The 21013-nt window shown below is 31.0% G+C and overlaps 1 pseudogene; it reads left to right on the top strand.

Annotated features, from left to right (window-relative positions):
- The window catches only part of LOC149561536 (homocysteine S-methyltransferase 1 pseudogene), a 30083-nt pseudogene extending 9381 nt beyond the window's left edge, over positions 1 to 20702 (top strand).
- The last annotated feature ends 311 nt before the right edge of the window (positions 20703 to 21013 follow it).

Below are 21013 nucleotides of genomic sequence, written 5' to 3'. Positions count from 1 at the left end.
TATTTGCCTCAACCTACAAGCATTGTGTACTACACTTTCCACATATGCAACCAATGGTTGTCAAAATTGTGATGAAAACTAGTCGACAACTATGTCGCATTTATAACATCCACGTCAAAATGTTATGCATTTGTGCATTGAAATTATGACAAATACTGGTTGAAACTCACGTCACACATATAACATCCTCATCAAAATTATATGCTCCTTTGCATTGAAACTGTGAAAAATATTGGTTGAAACTCATGTTGCACATATAGCATTCTCCTCAAAATGCTATGCTCCTTTGTGTCAAAATTGTGATGTCTAGTTCTTTTTTTTTTTAATAATATATTATCGATTAAAATATTTATAATTATGCTCATGAGTTCTTACCTTAGATACATTAAATCTAGAATCTAGACTTGCATGGGTTTTTGCAAGTTAATTTCTTAATGATATTAACCATAGACTCTCTATCATGTATATTTATTGAGTGTTTCCATTCATGGATTGTTGTGTTAAAAAATCTATCAAGAAATGTATTATATGAGTCTAGAGAAGCTTGATGAACATTGGTCCTACTCTAGAGCTCATTGATGACACTACTTTCCCCCAACCAAAAGCTAGCTATTGTGACACTTGGACACCCATTTATATGACACAATATATTTTCCCTGACTCAAGTTAATCTTATCATGCTAGCCTAGAAGGGTATATAATAATTATTTTTAATTGATATAATGAGAGTCCCTATTGTAGCAAATAGTATTAAAGAGTAGAAACTATATTTCATCTACACTATTCTTATCCTACAACTAATATAACTAACAATATAACTATTCTTTTTCTTTGTGCATGATTGGCCATTACAAATAATTTTTATTATTGGTCTAGTGATCAATCATATCATAAATTTTTTTGTTATAAAGAGGTCACCATGATGTTTTAGTATTTTATAGTTTACACGTGAGTATTATATCTAAGCCAATGGCATGGGTTGGAGATAACTAAATAGCATTTTCTAGCATCTTTACAAGGAAACAAACTTCTCTACCTTCATTAATCTCATGAGCACCAACACATTCAAACCAAGAGCATTGTTAGACTGACACAAGCTCTCATGATTTGTGGCTTTGATCTTTGCAAAGAATGAGCAAAAGCAACTAATATTTAATATTTTGTGGAGGAATAAGCTATATATATATATATATATATATATATATATGTATGTATGTATGTATGTATGTATGTATGTATGTATGTATGTATGTATGTATGTATGTATGTAAAAAATCACAACTAGTTGGAAATTTTTTCTTCCAACAAGTATTCTACTTGTTCTAATTAATAAGACATGTCATTGTTTGATCTATTGTAGTTGGTAGATTCCATGGTATTTTGGGTGGGCTATGGAAGCCTACCCATTTTTGGGCATTGTGATCTATTTTAGTTAGCTAGGTTCATTTATGTGAAATATTCCTCCCTTTTTCCTATGAAGTTTCAAGAGTTCCTCTAATCTATTATTGCATTTAATTAAACATTCATCGTTCTACTTCAAAATGGGTGCTACTCTATTTTGTGGTGGAGAAAATGCTTTTCCCCTTTTATTTTTTTCTATCACATGCTTTTCAATTAATATTACATTTTTTATTTTCTAGGGGCTGAATAGAATGATGATTTGAATTGATGTATTTCAACCTTTTCTTTGCCATTTTTCTTATTTCATAGCTTATACTCTAGAGATTATTTGTATACTCATTATTGGCAATGAAGGCCTCTATTTTTTTTGTCCTAGGACCTAATCACTTTTATTTACTTGAAGTGACTTTGTATTTTGAAGTTTTGAGCCACTTCACAATGGAATCATGTTCACACCCGTATCAAATTTCATAGGATTTCTAGTAATAAGAATCATCCAGGGATTAATTTTGTGAGACTCTTATTGATGATTTTTTTCCATAGATCTAAATTCATAACTATTATTGATATCACAGTAGGATGTACTAGAGTTAAATACATTTCTTGACACTTCTTTCTAACTTCTATCTTGACAAGAAGTGGTTAGGGCTTCCTTCTTCTAAGTTATTATAAAAGGCTTCATTATTTAAAAACTCAAATTTTTCTCTTAGTTTCCTTGTAATAAATTTTTATGAATATCTAGGAACAAAAGAACCTTGCAGAGAACATGGAATGTCTAGGCTTAGGTACTACAAATTTCACATCATGATAAGGGGTCTCTTGCCAAGTAGTAGTTTATCAACTAGAAAATTCAAAATGCTGGTATAAAAAATAATGATGAGAATACGTAACCATATTCTTGCAGTCATCACAATCTCCATTCAATCATTCTTGCATTGATAAAGTAAGAAACAATGCCTACTAAAGAGAATTGTTGGTTCAATGTTCAACAATGACACATGATACTTAGAGAACCAAAATCAATAAACAACTTAAGAATTCCAGTGACAACCAACAAGGTGAAGATATTACCATTAATAAGTCACTCTTGATAGCTTAAATAACTATTGAATTAGAAGTCATTGTCATGGAGTGATAGTCCATATATTTGTATATTTAGTTTGTTATACTATTCATAGTATATGAAAAATTAAGGATTGAAGGGTCCCATGGAAATGGATTTGTAAAAATATAATTAGAAATGGTTATATAAAAAATAAGCACATTTGAATTAGTAGCTCTAGGCACTTTTTGAGTTTTCTATGATCTTCAGGATTTGGAAGTTCCAAGAGAGTATGGTGATCTCCTTATGTTTTTAAAGAAATAATATTGCTTCTACACCAAGTGGAAGCTCCTCTAGACACTAATAATACCTCATTTCTACAACTCCATGGCTCAGTAATGATAGTTACAAGGAAATATCCAACTAGCATTAAAAAATTATCATTCCTTCCTGAAGCTTCTAATTATTATTAATAATATGAATTCACACTCTACCATTTGTTATCAGGAGTGCATATTATGTGAGTTATACTTATGTGCACTATATTTTGTGAGTTACATCATACTAGAGCTTCTAGTCACCTTGAAGTTTTATCTAAGAAAACCCAAGTGATAAGAGAATGATGGTTTTTGTCAAACTTGGAAGAACATGTTTCATTTGTTTGAAAAAAAATGATGCTAATTACAAAAAAAAATCCATGGTCAAAAAATGCAATGTGAACATAGAAGAGGTAATTTATTGTTTTGTGCTAATGAAACAATGGTGATTTGGATATTTGTTTGAAACCTGAAATTAGTTTGATTTCCAATCTTGGATAGAACTATTAGTTAAATTTTTGTACCATTTCCTTAATTTGAAGCATATTAATCATAGTTATAAATTAGATAATTTAGAAAAATCTAAAGCTGAATAGATATCTTTGATTTAATTAGGAATATAAATAATTGAAGATTAAAGAGATGGCTTACCTAAATTGGTTAGCAGTGAAATAAGTCTTTGTTCAGAATACTAGAGGCTCCTACATAAAAATTGAAATGACACTTTCAAAATTTATTTGAAGAAAAATATCTTCATATCAACAAAAGGAACACTCTTTTATATCTAGATTTAATTATTTAAGCCATAGGAGAATCAATAAGATGCAACATCTAGATATGTAACTAGTTCAACCTAGATATACAAGATACTACCCCTATTAACTTTCTTGTTACAAGGATCTCATGTTTTAGGAATGTTGAGATATAGATGTAGAGAGAAAAAAAAAAAATCCATTATTATTTGTAATCTATAAATGTTACTTTTTGAGGGAAAAATAAGGCCCTGCTATAGTGAGGCTACATTAACAATCTACAAGAAAGGATCAATAGATAACATTAAAATCATTGTTATTTAGAAAAATTACTTCAGAACATATGATTGTCATGCCAAGACTATCTTGAAGTGGATGAATAAGCATACTTTACTACCATAGATATAATAGAAGAGATTAAAACTATGCATCATAAATGGAACCGTACCTCATATTCTTCAAACTCATGGCCTTCAATCATTAGAACAATATGTTCAACACTTGGGGGAGGACAAAGCAAGTCTTGATGTATCCCAAACTAGACACCAACCATATTGCAAACAATGTTGTGACTAGCTATTCTTTTTGCTAGAGTAACTATGACCTAGCCCATTTTAGACAAGTAAGCCATTTCTCATGTGTTATGGATTTTGGTGCTAGATATTTTCCATTTATAGCTAGCCTTAGAAATTTGATTTCTATTTAGTTTAGTTTGAGCTTCACTTGGTTTCAAGAATAGTTTAATATTCTCTACATAACAAGGCCAACCACGTGAAGGTGGAAGCTCATTTGGCCCCTCCCCCTCACCCCACTAACATCACTCTAAATTCCCCATTAACATTTAATAACATTCATTTAAGTATTTTTGAATATAACATTCAATCATTGTTGTCACACAATAACATTCATTAAGACATACAATTCATTAACACACAACATTCATGAATAATTCATTAACATCATTTCCTTTTGGGCTTCTTAATGTTCTTTTTTTAAGAATCTTGTAAGAGGAATATCAATGTCCTCATCATTCACCTTGTCATTCCCCTCCTCTACTGATTCTAATGCCAATGCATGCCTCCTTCCCATCTATTTAGGAATAGGTGGTCATTGTATGAAAGGGAGTCTATTGCAAAAACAATAGCATCATGAGTTAAATTCAAACCATTTATATTAGTGAATTACATGTATTTAATTAAGTAAAAGAACTATAGATCAAAAAAATTATTTAAAAAAAAAAAAAAAGATTTTCTTTACCTAAATGTGCCACATGATCTACATGGTGATCAGCCTGAACATCCTTTGGCACTCATTTAGCATGACATTCTATATCCTCTAAAATATACATAAAAAGGTTACACCAAGTTCAATTTAAGATGTTATATTGTATTAATAATTACATAATTATTTTAAAATAGTAAATGGACACCTACATCGACACTATGATGCACATCAAGGGCTTCATCACATGGTGTAGGATCTATGTTACAATTAGGAGGCTACATTAAAATGTCATGCACACATTATTATCAAATAGATTGTTACTCAAGTATTCAATTTATAATTTTTTTTATAGAATATTTAACTATTCACATGATGTAGGAGGCTCTTGGTTTGGGCTAGTGGAAGCTTGGCATAGGCGTTCAACCATGACTTGATAGCCTTCCTTGAAGGTAATTTTTTGGTGTTCTCTCATGGCCTCTAAATTAAATTCAAAGCCCTACATTTTTCGATTAAAAAAAACTATTTCCATTTTATAAATATTTTTTTTAGGAATTTTTTTTCTCCTACTTACAATTCATGCTTTAATTTATAAATATCCACTAGAGCTAAGTTTGTGCTTGCCAATCTTTTGTAGCTTGGCCTTTGTTGCCTTTGACATATCATGCAACCTATAAAAAGTTTTAAATATGTTAGATGATATAGATATAAAGATGCCTAATTAGTGCATTATTACATTGTACTAGTAGTTAATACTATTGCATACCTTCTTCTCTCATTTGCAGCTATAACTCCTCTTTTAACATCCATTTTTTCCTTTGCATCCAAAATGAAGTCATTCCAATCCCTCACGAAATAAAGGGAGGATGCTTATACTTTGGATTGTGGATGAGAATCCTTCTATAGAAGTCCCTCATAGTGTTCAGAGGTTTTTTAGCTTTTTCAAAAATTTTCTTCTCCTTACAAAATATTACCAAACTCATCCTCTAAATCTTTAATGAGCTAATCTTTTAAAAAAAAATTCTTTCAAGTTCCGCCTTTTAAGAAAAAACACAAAATTGCTAGATAGAAAAATTAACTAAAGTTGTGTACCTTGAATATACTAAAATAAAAGTTGTGTACCTTATATGTATGGTGGGCCCAAATATCTTTAGTGCATGGTCATAAAGCATATTATAAAAGCAATTATTTCCTGCAAAAAATTTCATGGATTGTTTATTGAAAACTTGTTATGAATAGGTAAATGCATATTATAGTATAAAAAATAACAATTTAAAAGTACCTAGAAGCTTAGGACATTTCAAAGGCATCAATTTATTGTCATCAATGAACAATGATGTCTGCATAGCTCCCATGCTAGAGACATGGGTGGATCTAGGGAATGATGATGAATTATCACCAATACATGTACTATGATCTATATCTGGTGTCACAGACATTAGCAATGTATCTTCTACTAGATACACCAATGATTAAAGTACAAATTATCAAATCATAATTAACACAAAACCAAATATAGAAAATCAAGGATTTACTAGGTACAGACTATAAAGGTGCTAGTGTTTGCATGCCCCTTGTTGTTGACATTGCAATCAACAATTTATAATGGACCTCTGTCGACCTCCTAGGAGTGTCCTACACTTGATGACCTAGTGAAAAATACATTGTTAGCAAAGACATTCTGATATAATAAAATTTAGAGTTAACTTAAGAAGTTTTTTAATGTTCAATCAAAGAAAAATATCCTTGTAACTTGTCAACCTAAGGATTATTTTACCTGAGGTAGGCAAAGCTCTGCCAGTATCAGTATCACCATGATGTCCTAGACTAGGCACTTGAGTTTGAAAAAAATCTGTGACAAGAATCCATACATATTTTAGTTCACAACATAAAATTAATCTTGATTGAACCTTTTTTATAATTAAAGATTCATTAATATTTACTTCAAAATGACGTGTTATGGCCATCAATTCCTCTTCCCTCTTCAACACCTCCTCCATTGGATTTGGATCTTAAAGAATGCTCATAATTTCTAAATTTATTTTTTTAGTTGTTTCCTCATCATATATGTTAAATTAGGCACCTCTATGATATCGTCATTAGAAGGGGTAGGTGCCTCTATTGTTGTAGGTGCTTTTCCCCTATCCTGAACATCAAATTGTGATAGAAATATTAGTAAAACTTTCATAAAAACTCCAAAACCCTAAATAAAATAACATAATAATATAAAATTTTCAATTATCTAATTTGTACAATTTCAATAAGGTTTACTGTCACTAAGGAATGGGTGGGAGCTATAGCATCCTCATGGCCTCTATCTTGTGGGGGATCTATATTGTCCTATGACAAAGATTAAATATAAAAACTTCATTGATCATGAAAAATACTCATTATTTTTATATTGATATTTTTAAATTTTTTTTTCATCTTGTATGTTGAATTAGGGACATCTATGATATCCTTAACTGAAGGGGTAATAGCTACCTCTGTTCTTGTAGATGCTCTTCCCCGATCCTAAACATCAAATTGTGATGGAAATATTAGTAAAAATTTCATAAAAACTCCCAAATGCTAAATAAAAAAACATAATAATATCACATCCTTTAGCTATCTAATTTATACAAGTTTAATAAGGTTTACCATGGCCAAAGAATGGGTAGGAGGAGCATCCTTGTGGCCTCTATCTTATGTTTGATCTTTTCATCCTATGACAAAGGTTAAATATAAAAACTTTAACCAACTGATCTTAGCAAAATTAAATTATTAATAAAATGGTATATAGTACTTACCACCCTCATGATAGTAACTTTGGTTGTATCCATGTGATTTAAATGGTAATCTATTAACAATTCTTCCCCTGCACTTATTGGTTTTATCGTACATACAAAAACTCGATTCCCCTCACATGCATCAAAAATGCAATTGGGTTACTTATTAGTTGAGGAAGGTCACATACTATTTATAAAACCCACAATATTACCTATTGCTTTTGGTCTCCTATCAATGTACATAGAAAATCTTTTTCTTTGATCATTTCCTTTCTATTGTATATAATTTGCTAATAGTGCATACCTAAGCATAATTTATTTTTATTGAACAATCTGCATCCAATCATTGTAATTGTAACAAGGACTGACATACTTTATCAATTTAACAACTTTTTTGTAACATACCTTTATCCCATCCATGGAAAATAGGCCCAAACCATGTAATGAGGATGGATCTATGTGATATATCATCTCATTAACACAAAAATTAGTGTTAATTGTAAGCAACTCATTAGGTACCCATTATTTCTCAATACGTGTATATCGAAAGGGCACCTTGATGTCGCCTTTTCTCTCATCATCATAAGAACATGATCCCCTTTAGCAAGGAAAAATTGCATGCGCTTATTGAATATTTTTCTAATCTTTTGATCTCTAGTTGATCTCCCACTTTTAGTCATAGTACATGTAGAACTTTCATCTGTCATTCCCTTATTTCCCACATTCAATGTAGATAGATTTGACAAGTACCTATTTGGCGGTCCCTGCAATCCATCAAATGAGATATTTCCATGTCCTCGCTTCAACTACTAAAGAATTTTGATAATAATTAAATATTATACATAAAATAATTAAGTCGTGACCCATGCATATAGTTCTTCTTTGTCTATATGTGAGAGATATAAAATGTACTAGGTGAAAAGTGATTATACAATTACATGTCTATACAATTCTTCTTTATCTATTTAAAAAAGAAGAATATAAGAAAATTATGTCTATTTATTGACTTATACTTGATGATTCATTTCACTATGCATGATCCTTGCCAAAGGGGTTGAATTTCATGCATATGTTAATCATTTATCTTAAGTTAGCTACAAATAAATTAAAAGATAACATGAAAATTTCACTCAATTTATTTTAGGACACCTGCATGTAAAATGATCAGAGCTTACTAGGAGTCATGTATATCTTAAAAAAATTGGACATGTTATAATTAATGTTTATATCTGTACATTTTGTTTTGAAAGAAAAATTTGGTTCATATTGTACTTAATAATCAAAGCTTATTAGAAGTCATTTACATCTTAAAATTTTTGGACATGTTCTACTTAATGTTTATATCTACACATATGTTTTTTTTTTAAAAAAATGGTGTATGTTGTAGTTAACAATCAAAGCTTAGTAGGTGTCACTGATCACATACCTTGTACACTTCAATCATGTCATTGATCATCTTCTTCATCTATCTCATCATCATCATCATCATCATTGTCATAGTCATCATTGCAACCATCATCATTATCATCGACACCATCATCATCACCATTATCATCATCATCACCACCAATATCATCATCACCAACATTGTCATAATCATCACCATAATCTTGATCTTCATCATCTTCTTCTTCGTCATCTTCAACATCTTCTTCTTCCATAACATTATACTTTATTGGTCTTCCTCTTGGTTCATGTCTAACAAAAAATGATCAACCCTGTTTATGTGGAACCTTTGAATAAAACACTTGCTCACATTGGCTTGGAAGAACATATGGCTTCATCTCCAACTGGGTCAAACAATGTTGTATTAATCATTGTAAAACCATTATCATGTTGAATAATAGTTCTATCTTCATCATTTTGATTTAGTCATAGCCTATACCATTTAATGATGAATATAACTACTTTGAAGGAGTTAAAGTTGCACTCAATTATATCATCCAAGATTTCATAGTATCAATTTTGAGATTGTTGAGGATGTATGTTGTTTCTAGATGATATAATTAGTGACCTCAAAAGCAATAGTTATCCCATAATCACGAGTTTTCCTAGTGTCATCCATCTTTTCTATGTGAAATTTGTGGCCATGATAGTGCATAGCTTTGTGGTTCTTAACTTGTAATTTTTGAATTATTTGACAATTATTTGCATCATGAGTTGATATGAAACATATGAGTGATGATCCTTAATAAATTTGTATGTACCTGTCCACCACTTAAACCCTTCACTAGATCAACTACCATTGACATAAAATTGGAATCTAGATTATGATGAGCTTCTATAACCAATAAAGCAACACCTTTCCATGTTAATGAGAAACCATTTTATTGACATCATTCAACCCATACCATCATCCAATCAAGATTGTTTACAATATACAAATGTATTGCATCCCACTCTCGACCAACTATAATTAAAAGATATACCAATTATAAATAATTTATATTAAAGATCTATAAGAATTAATTAACTACAATGACATCTTATATTTACCTTTCACTTTCCTCAATCTACCTTTTTCCATCAAGTACTTCCCTTAAAATTTGTTAATGGAATTCAGATCCTAAATACAATCTACATGGATCTTTGCTAAAAACTTAGGAAGATATTTACTAATGTACACCATGGTATGGTATACCATGTACCCCTCCACCATAGAACTGTCTAGATGTGCTCTCTATCAAACCAAGCCTTTCAAGAATTTCAAGTGCCTCTCAACCATCCACATTGACCTAGTTGGTGTAGGTCCACACAATTCAATCTATTCAAGTTGATGTATGAGGTAGTGTTTGTGTGCATTGAAAAAAGTTGGAGGTAGACACCTTTTCATTTCACACATAAGATGAGGAATTTTTCTCTTCCAATATTTTATATCTTTTTTATTGATTTCTTTTGATGACAACCACCTCATGTATTTTTCAAGATGATATATAACTTATTTTCCACTATTCTTAAAGGGATGTTAGAGAGATAGAGCTATAACATACTACAATATTTGTAAAATGAGATTATCAACATTTTATAAAAGAATGCAATGAAAGCTACGTGCAGTATACAAATATATAGTGAATACAAAATAACATTAATTACCTTAATAATTGTATTCCAATCACGTGTTTTCATCCCTAACCCAAATTCACTTTTTTTTGATATAAGATCATTTATGTTCACAACAAATCCTATGGGAAATCACATTTTTTATGACTTCTTTTATAGCATTACTTTGCTACTCTGATAGTAACCAAGGGAACTTGTATCAATCAAGTCTTGATTGTTATTTGATTGAATAAAAAATTTTATTGCATGGTTGGATTCTTCAATGTCACTAAATTTTTTGACAATTTTGTCTTTGTGACACCTTCCATCCATAATTTTCCATAACATTTTGGTTACATTCTTTCTAATATGCATTGGATCAAACAAATGCATGATTGGGAGTTGCTCATAGTAAAAAAACCTACTAAATTGTATAGGATAAATTTTTAATCCTTTTGGAAGTTGGTCATTAATGCCTTGACAACCTTTAGAAACATCAATTACATCATTAGTAAAGAAAATCAAAATATGAATTTCAAAGAAAAAAACATCAGATGGAATGACATTACCTCTACAATTTATTTTATTGTATTCCAATTCCCATAGGAAAGGTGTCATTCTTCATAGCTTTGATGTAGTCTCTTCTTTCCCATTGAAAAAATGATTTTCAGTAATTTAGTAATTATGATTTTTGTGGAGAAAGTGTCTATTCTCATGGAACACCTACTTTCCTAAACTTTTTGAATGATGAGATTTTATCTTTGGCCCACAAACTAAACATGCAAATTTTTCCTTTGTTTGAGGACATACAAGATCATGTACATAATTGGATTAAATTCATTAACTTTTTTTTAGCATTATAACATACCAAAAAAGAGGTGTTAAGAAGAGAACATACCACAATAATGTGTTGGCCCAGGGGTATCATGTATTGTCCATACAAGAATTGCATGGACTTGAAATTGTCTCTGTCCTCTTGGTCTAGATGTCATACATAGTGATCCCATTCCATAACACCATCAACTCATCAACAAGGGGCTCAATATATACATTGATATCTTTAACTTGGTACTTACCTAGTTGAATGAACCAAAATATTACATAATTATTATGATAATTTTGATGCATTATTTTTTATTAAATTAATTTAGATGACTATTAAATGAAAAAATACCTAGAATAATTAGTGCCAACATTATGTGCTCCTTCTTTATCGTGATGCAAGCAGGAATGTTATTGTTGATAACAAAAATAGGCCACACCAAGTAAGTAGATCTCATCTCTCCAAATGGATTGACACCATCCACTGCTAATGAAAGCTTGAGATTACAAGGTTCTTCCTTAAAGTGTAGCCATTTTCCCTCTATTTCCTTAAATGTTGAACCATCTATAGGCATTTGTATAATGTCATCTTCACTTCTATTGTACGCATGGTAATCCATATTATGTGCCAAGCTATTGCACCTCTATAATTGTTGTAGACATGGAATAATGGGAATAACCCAAAGACCTTGCAAGACACCTTTTTTGTTATTTGATCTTATCAATATCTACTAATATGACAAATAGGGAATTGCGTTGCAAATTCATGTTGTTTATGATATATAATATGGTCATTTAGATATGCATGTATTATTTGATACTCCATTCCAATATCTTTCATAATGATAGTTAATTCTTAGTACAAGTGAGGTAGAATGTTTGATGGTGGTATTAAACACTCACCAATCAACCTACGAAAAAAAATATAATTTATTAATATAAAGAATCTTAATTGCTACATAATTCACCCAATGTTAATTGTAAGGGAATTATGATTAACAAAATGAAAAAGGATGACATACCGTAACATACCTATCATTGCTATGTTGGACAAACCATTCATACCCTTCAATTTCACAAACAACAATACAATGGCAAGAAGATTTATTTGAGAGCCTTTGTATAAGGGCTAATGTGCCTTCTCAAGTATAAGTACATCAAGGTTTGCATCAATATCATCACCATCATCATCATCTTGATCATTGTGATCTTATTCAATTGGATCATTACCTTCTACTTTTATATTCACACCTCCATGTTCCCTCAATTCAAAATCCACATTCTCAAAATTGTCATAGTCCACAACATGAAACTCAGGGTGGTTGGCCTATATCAAAATGATGACCTTATATTAACCATGACCATGATGTCATCATCAAGTCATATCTTATGTATTTTATAAATTATTAAAATACATACCAATGGATGAAATTTGTTTCCCCCTTCAATGTGACCATGCTACCTACAATGTTCCTTGGCTATTTTGATTAGACATCTTCAAGTCTTTAAGCCCTTAGAAATTTTGCAAGGACAATAATATTTTCCATCACCTTTTCTTTTTATGTTAGACCATAGTCTATCAATTGTCTCCCTATTTTGTTGTGTGTTAATATCATTAGACATGGTCTTTCTTGAATGGAATGACTCATTAGTAGAAGAAGGATGATTTGTTTGCAACTTGTAGATTCTATTTCAATTATATTAAAAGAACATCCAACATTAATAATCAAGATGCCTTTTGGTAGGTTGATAGTTGGATTGAAAATAATATATAAATCTTTTAATATTTAAACACTCATTAATATTCATATTATAAACTAATCATATATTATCTAACCTTGCATTACTTCTCCTTGGTTATTTTACAAGACCAAGAAAATCTTTGCATCACCAATAATAATATAATCATTGATTATGGTAGGGACTGATATCAATCAATAATACATTAAACAAATAGATATATAATGAGAATAGGGAAAATATTAATAAATAGCAATATTGATGATAAAAATCAACATCTCTGCCAGCAAATACTCCAATGTATAAACATAAAAATTCACATAAAAATCATCTCTACCAAAACAAGTGGAAGATTATACAAAGGCCACTGAAAGAGAAGGACATGCACACATCTATAAAGCAAGAAGATTGGTTATTAGTATATGAATTGACTAGAGGCACCCATGGCATATTGCATTGAGCACCACATTCATAAACACCTCTATCAAATATTAAGATGATGAGTGTGTATACTATCAATACTAGTATTTCCATGCATCAACTTGATTGGGCCTCACTTCCAATTCATGTAATGAATCTATGTTGTTATACTAGCCAACATTATTAAGCTTACATTATCGATTGTCCTTAATGACTCATAATGTTTGGGTAATCATCCATGATTTATTCATAATAATCAAGAAGAACAAAGAAATTAGTTATGAAAGGTGATGAATTTCCACTGTGTCTCTTCATATCCCAAAGAACATATTTATACAAGCTGATCAACTCTCCACAGGTAGATAAGAACAATTGATTTTATAAATTATATATTCCCTTTGTGGAATCTCTCAACTTTAGAGAATTGAAGGTCGCAATAGCAACTGCTAGTGCAAGAAATATAATTGTATATTAGAGACAACATCCATTGAAGAGCATATAACATCAAATATACATCAAAGATGATTCCTATTTTATATATATATATATATATATATATAGTGCAAGAAATATAATTGTATATTAGAGACAACATCCATTGAAGAGCATATAACATCAAATATACATCAAAGATGATTCCTATATATATATATATATATATATATATATATTAGAGATGGCATATCCCTACCTAAGATCATTGTTATCCTATAACTTCTAGCATACACCAAAAGTAACAATTATCATATACAAGTACAATCTTAGAGCCGTTATACGATGGAGGAGTCATCATACATGGCTATCATAGTATGTGATAGGATTTATATGGTGCAGAAGAAATACCATGAATATGTTCATTGAATAATATAGGTCAACATGTAATCTAATAATCTCATTAATAATAAATGTCAAATATGAAATTGAATTCATTACTGACTAGTGTAATTTTGATGTGACATCAGCCCACTCTTTAAATGCATATATATAGATACAACACATGACATCAAACTGGTATATTCTAAAGTGCCACATATCATTTTTGGTGATGTTGAAAATAGACATAAAGTTAATCAAAGGGGTAGTTAAGCTATACTAACCTCTATATTATATGTTGATCTCAAAGGATATTAATACCCTTTGCAAGGCCCTTTTTATATTTCCTCAATATATCAAATTCTTATATAATAAAATTGGAAATCATAATCTACGAAATTACAATAGACATAATCAGACATATGCTAGCACTATATCAAAAGGTCAAAGTACATACAAATAGGTGAAGGAAAGAATATGTATTGTGTTAAGGATATTAAGAATCTTGAAGAAGCATTCTCCACATTCATTATCATAACAATGGAAGCATGGGATTCTATATATGTAGAAGATTAGACAGGGGGACATTACACTTAGCCAAAATGGATAAATTGAGAAACAATTGGAGTTCCCTAAATTTCTTCTTAACAACAAAAAATTCATTTAAAAATCCTTAAAATTCATACATAATGTTTGGAAGTATGGTGTTTGAGTTGGGATATTGACATGTTTTATGAGCATGGCAAGAGACCATCAAGCTTGTAGTTTATTTTCTTTTTTTATTATAGTTAATTAAATTGGAATAATAAGAATTTTGGATCTACCTTAATTTTAAAGTATTGATTTGTTAGTTCATAGCACAATTTGAGAAGCCACACTTGTCCTTGTAAATTAAGTTGCCTAGTTATTGCCAACATTTGAGGGTAGTATTCCTTGATTGAGATGTTCCAAGAAAGGAGAGCTTGAGTTATATAATATGTTGGGAAGAGAAGGCATTCACTTGAAATTTGAAAAGAATTTTTTTTTTTCATGGGCTAAACATTATCCCTATCTACATAGAGATCAAGCTTTTTGAAAAGGGACACCCTTAAGAGTAGATCACCATTTAGATTAACATCTGGAATAACAATTGTATCCACTCTTCATAGTGAAAATATTGAATAAGTTGTAATAGTTTAATGAATCTCAATTTTCTTGTGTTATGTTTCAAAAAAATATATAATATACAAAATATAGTGTTCATGAACATTTATAAGTTTTTGTTTGTCCATATTTAGACTATGTTATTAAAATGGGATCAAAGCTCAAATCTTGCTAGCCCATGAATCGTGGAGGGAATTTTGACAAAAAGAAGGGAAATCCTTGCTCAAGATAAACTTATGGAAATTCATAGAAGCCAAGTTAAAATGATTAAGCTATTAGAAAAAAAAAGTTGCAGGTTTAAAGAAGCATGCAAAATTTATAAGTATAATAAAACCATAATAGAAACAATTGAGCCTTAAGTATAAGTATGTCATCTTTGAGATATCTCCCACACAAGGCCTAGGCATACACTATAATGCCCCACCAAGGGATCCAAAAGAATTAACCTAAAGTTTTACTAAGTTTTCCATACAACTTTTTTTTAATCAAGAAAGATAAATCATTCACATCAAACACATAGTAGCAGAAGCAATGACATACAATCAACTGTAAGCATACATAACAGGTTACATTCCTTAAGGATCCCATGATGTGAGTCACATTTAAATTTAATTAATACTAAGTCTAACAACTACCACATCCACATGAAAGAATAACTAGAAAGCCCAAAGTCCATATTATACATTTGTTTTGAATGTCTCTTGGCAATTTCAATTCAAAATGCTCAATCATCCACTATACATGTCACATGGTATGAAAGGTTTAAAATATTAAACATATGTAAAAATAAAGATACATCATCCTTATCAACCATGATACAAGTGCAATAAAGTAAATGAAACCAATAACATACATGATCCATCCATCCATCATAAAACACAACTAACTAAGTGCACGATTCCTCCAACTGTCAATAGCATCATTAGACCATTGTGGGCCCTAGCCATCCCCTATGTGTAACATCCCAAGCCACTAAAGGGATAATTGGTACTATAGTAATAGGGATGCCACTCCTAAAACATGCTACAAAATATGCATAAAGAAATCTAACATGCAAGAATAAAGCATAAGATGATCCTACGAAGTAGATAACATCATCTATCACATGCTAATCATTAGTATAACGAAATGTACCTGTAAATAACATCCATCATAAGATCCATGAATAGAATGAAGGTAAATACCAACAAAGAATGTTCCAGCCACGGTGATTATAGACGGATATTAATGATAAGAGTAAAAGAGCACTAGCACCCAATTGTGTGGAACCTAAATGGCCCACTCCCACCATGTTGAGGAGATAGTCTCAAGTCCCAAATAGGATATTAAATCACATAACACAAATACTCTCTAAGTCCAGGAATCCTAAAAGTATTCTAACTCAAAGGCTCTAACACATAGATCAACATCTAGACCCAGAGGTACAACAAAGACATGTAAGAATCTACTATGTAAGCGGGAAAGTGTCATCACATGAATCACGCTAGAGTTACCCTAGTAGTTTCTCAATAGACCCAAGCCCCCTAGTGATCTCTATGTGGCCATTAGTATCCTCTCATACTGACAAGGCATACTACAAAATGCAAGGTCGCAACCAAGCATTCTCTCTACTCCCATCCTAGTCTGTACTAGCACTCGAGGCATGGGCAAGAACATAAAATTAACTCTTTTTAGGTTCATTTTAATCCCCATTTAGTGTAATGTTTTCACTTATTAATACAACTTACAATGAGTTACCCTGTCAGACACTTAGGGCCCCGACCCCCATTGCAAGCCACTTCCCAACATTACATATAGATAACCTACCCTAAGCTCATAAAATCAAAAATCACACAATCACCTCAGTCTTATACAAGTGACTAGAAAGCATTATAAAGATAATCAAAATAATCACATCAATACTCTGTGAGCAACAAAAAAGCATCAAATGATAAATCACAATATCCATTGATTCTCAATGAGCAATCAAAATAAATCACAATACCCCTCAGTTCTCAACGAGCAACCAAAGAGTATCTCAAAGTAGTACCGATTGAAGACCCCAAAATGGTCAAGTCAAACATGTCACAACATGACATCATCAAGATTGAAACAAACAGTTTAGTCCAACCAAGGCAACTGGAAAGTAATCCAAGTATAACTGATCAATGACTCAAAAATAGTTAAGTTAAGTGTCTCATATACATAACCTCAGCTTCACACAAGAAGATTGAAGAGCATCAATGAACAATAAATACAAACATCTCATAGAGCATACCATCACATTACCATGGTTGGGTTTTAAAAAGATCGAGATCAAATAACATTAGCATGACATCACATCTCATAACCCCCGAGCCTCTAGTAGACATCCTATGACTAGTCAACAATCTAGTCAACCCCAAAACCCCAAAACACAAACAATATACATACAACAATGTAAGTTTCATGTTTTGGTTTAGCCTTGAATACATAGTGTCAGTTCACAGCAAAGTTCCAATTTTCATTTCAGTGTGGGTTTCCAATTTAAAGAGGTTCATATTACTCAATATAGATTAACCCATTAGTTTCTTCAAATAGAATAAAAAATTACCCAATTCAAATTCCCAAAAATAATCAAAATGCAGATACATGTTTCAGTTTTCTTTTGCAACCACATGGTTAAGTCAAATATGAGTTTTTCAATTTCCATTTTAGAGTTTATTTTCAAGTGAGAAGACTCTCCTTCACCCTATAGTTATCCCATATATATAGTTGAATCAATTAAGGTTTAACCCTGTGTTATTTTTAAATCAACCTTTCTAAAAATCAACTAAGGTAAATGCTTGAATAACTTAAATCATTAAGATTAAAATTAATATTCTCTCAATGATATAATTATGTTTTTATTACAAATCATCATCATGATAAAATGAGTTCATCTCCATTAAACACTTCCCATTTAATTTGATCTAAATTAAATTAAATTATTCATTAATTCCCAATAAATCAATTTGCAATTCTAATGAACCCAATATTATCAATAACAATAATTGAATAAATTAAAAACTTCAACTTATAACATTCTCTATTAATTACCCTTAATTAAATTAAATTAAATTAAGCTAATTACTAAGTTCTAAACATCAAACTATATTAATAAAATTTTATTATTAATTAAATAATAAAATTATTATCAAAACTAATAATAACTAAATATTCAATATTTATAAACTTTTAATTATATATATATATATATATAAACAAAATTTATTAACAAAACTATTATTAAACCTTACTATATTACAAATCATCTATGTGTAGGCTTTTAAAGCCGTAGCCTTAATACAAGGGTTGTCGGTGACAGTTGTGCTATTTCCTTTCTCATACACTATTAGATACCAAATCAACTAATGATCTTAGCTGGAAGATATCCATAGTTTCCAGTAAGAATTATTATAATGTTGGCTCTATGATATCAGGTGATATATCCCATTAGTTAATTTATGGTACTAAGCACCTTAAGGTGAAGTAACTCGTGCCTAAATAGGAGGTGATTAAAAGTGTAGAAGGATGTGTAGTGACCAATGCAAGATTAACCACTCAGTTAGAAAATCATGGAGTTAACATTAATCATCCACTTTGGTGTGCATTATGCTTAATGACACATCCAAATCTCATTAAATAGGTTCATTTAGAGTATTTAGAGGCAGGAGCTCAAATTTTGGTTACTTCATCTTATTAGGCTACACTTCCAGGATTTACATCAAATGGGCTTCCAATTGAAGAAGGTGAATCCTTGATGGGGTCAAGCCAAATAACAGAATGGACTCAACAGGAAAGGAAACTTTATTAACTATGAAAAATGTTGATACACTTAGTACAAAGAAAATAGACTTCATAACATGCCCTATGGGCTTAAAATAGTATAAATCTGGAGATAATTTCTCCTTCTAGTAGCTCCTCTCAAACTTCACTCCGAACTGCCTTATACAATGCCAGAAATGTTCTTAAATAGACCCCAAAGGGTTAAGGATTAGGAATACATTCTAGAAAGTGATATTTGGCATCCACCACTCAAATAGAAGGCTCCAAAATTCACATTAGAAGTTGGTGCAAAATTAGAAGAATACATAAATGGTAACCAAACTTTTGGAAGGCATAACTTTTGAACCGTAGCTCTGATTGACGAACTATTTACATTTCCAAAAAGTTCTCAGAGTGCTCTATAGCCCTATGGACCAGCTTTGCTCATCCCCCATTTTAAGCCATGTATGAGGTCATTTAATGCCCCTGACCTAACTTTGAAGCATTCTTAAGAGGTCTCCAAAAATTGAAAAACTGTAATAACTTTCAAACCGTGGAGCATTTTGACCCAATTCTTTTTCTAGAATGTTCTAAATTACATTTATAATCATTCCACCAATTTACACCTTCTAACTCAGCATAATTATGGCTTGATTACATAGTCCTATTTTTTCAACATTTACACGTATCCAAAGGTGCTTAAAAACTCTAACCTGAAATACTAATAGTGGAACTGTGAGAGTTGGAACCTTTATTTGACCTAAATGGGTATCCAGAAATGAAAACACATGAAATAGAAACTATTTCTAGTTTTTTTTTTTTTGGTGACATAGGGTTGCCCTTATACTTCTGGATGCTCCTGCATCAATCCTTATTACGAAAGAGTGTGAGGTTGGCATGTCAAGCTCATGATTCATTTTGGGAGACTCTACACAAGGTATCTATGAGAAATAACAAATACCAAAGGGCATTAGTTGCTGCATCTATTGGGAGTTATGGGGCATATTTGGTAGATGGTTCTAAATATAGTGGTAACTATGGATCAGATATTACCTTGGATAAATTAAAGGATTTCCATAGGTGTCGACTAAAGGTTCTTGCTGAGGCAGGACTAGATTTATTGGTTTTTGACACTATCCCAAATAAACTTGAAACCCAAGCTTGCCTTGAGCTATTGGAGCAAGAGGACATTCAAATCCCAGCTTGGTTATGTTTTGGTTCTAATGATAATATGTATGCATCCTCAAGTGAGATGATTCAGGAATGTATCGGTGTAGCCAAAAGAAGTGAAAAGGTTGCTGTAGTTGGTATAAATTGTTCTCCACCAGAATTTATCAAGGATGCTATTAAAATCATCCGACAAGAAACCAATAAAGTAGTAGTGGTCTATCCAAATAGTAGAGGAAAATGAGATGCCAAGGCAAAGCAATGGTCGAGGACATTCACCAAACAAAATTAAATAAAACATATATAAGCCACAACTTTTAAAAGAAAGGTTGTGCTGCCACAATCTTAGACTTCCATTGCCACGATATGGGCCTCTTGCCTATCTCTATATTATAATATTATTGGGAAAATTCTAAATATTCAAGCCACGTCTCAAATAGTTCCTTATCAGGTTGCTTATTGATCAAGTTAAATCACCATGTGAAGTTTCCCACCATTCTAGGAGATATGGAGAATATCATTGTTTTGTTCCTTAAAATATTCATTCCATATGAATAGTTTTTGCTAACTCAAAATCATTCTTTCTAATAAATATTGTTTAAA

The sequence above is a fragment of the Cupressus sempervirens genome, chromosome 4, assembly GCF_028749045.1.
Source record: "Cupressus sempervirens isolate cs-2001-9-10 chromosome 4, ASM2874904v1, whole genome shotgun sequence".
Classification (NCBI taxonomy): Eukaryota; Viridiplantae; Streptophyta; class Pinopsida; order Cupressales; family Cupressaceae; genus Cupressus; species Cupressus sempervirens.
This window is presented reverse-complemented; position numbering and strand designations above follow the sequence as displayed.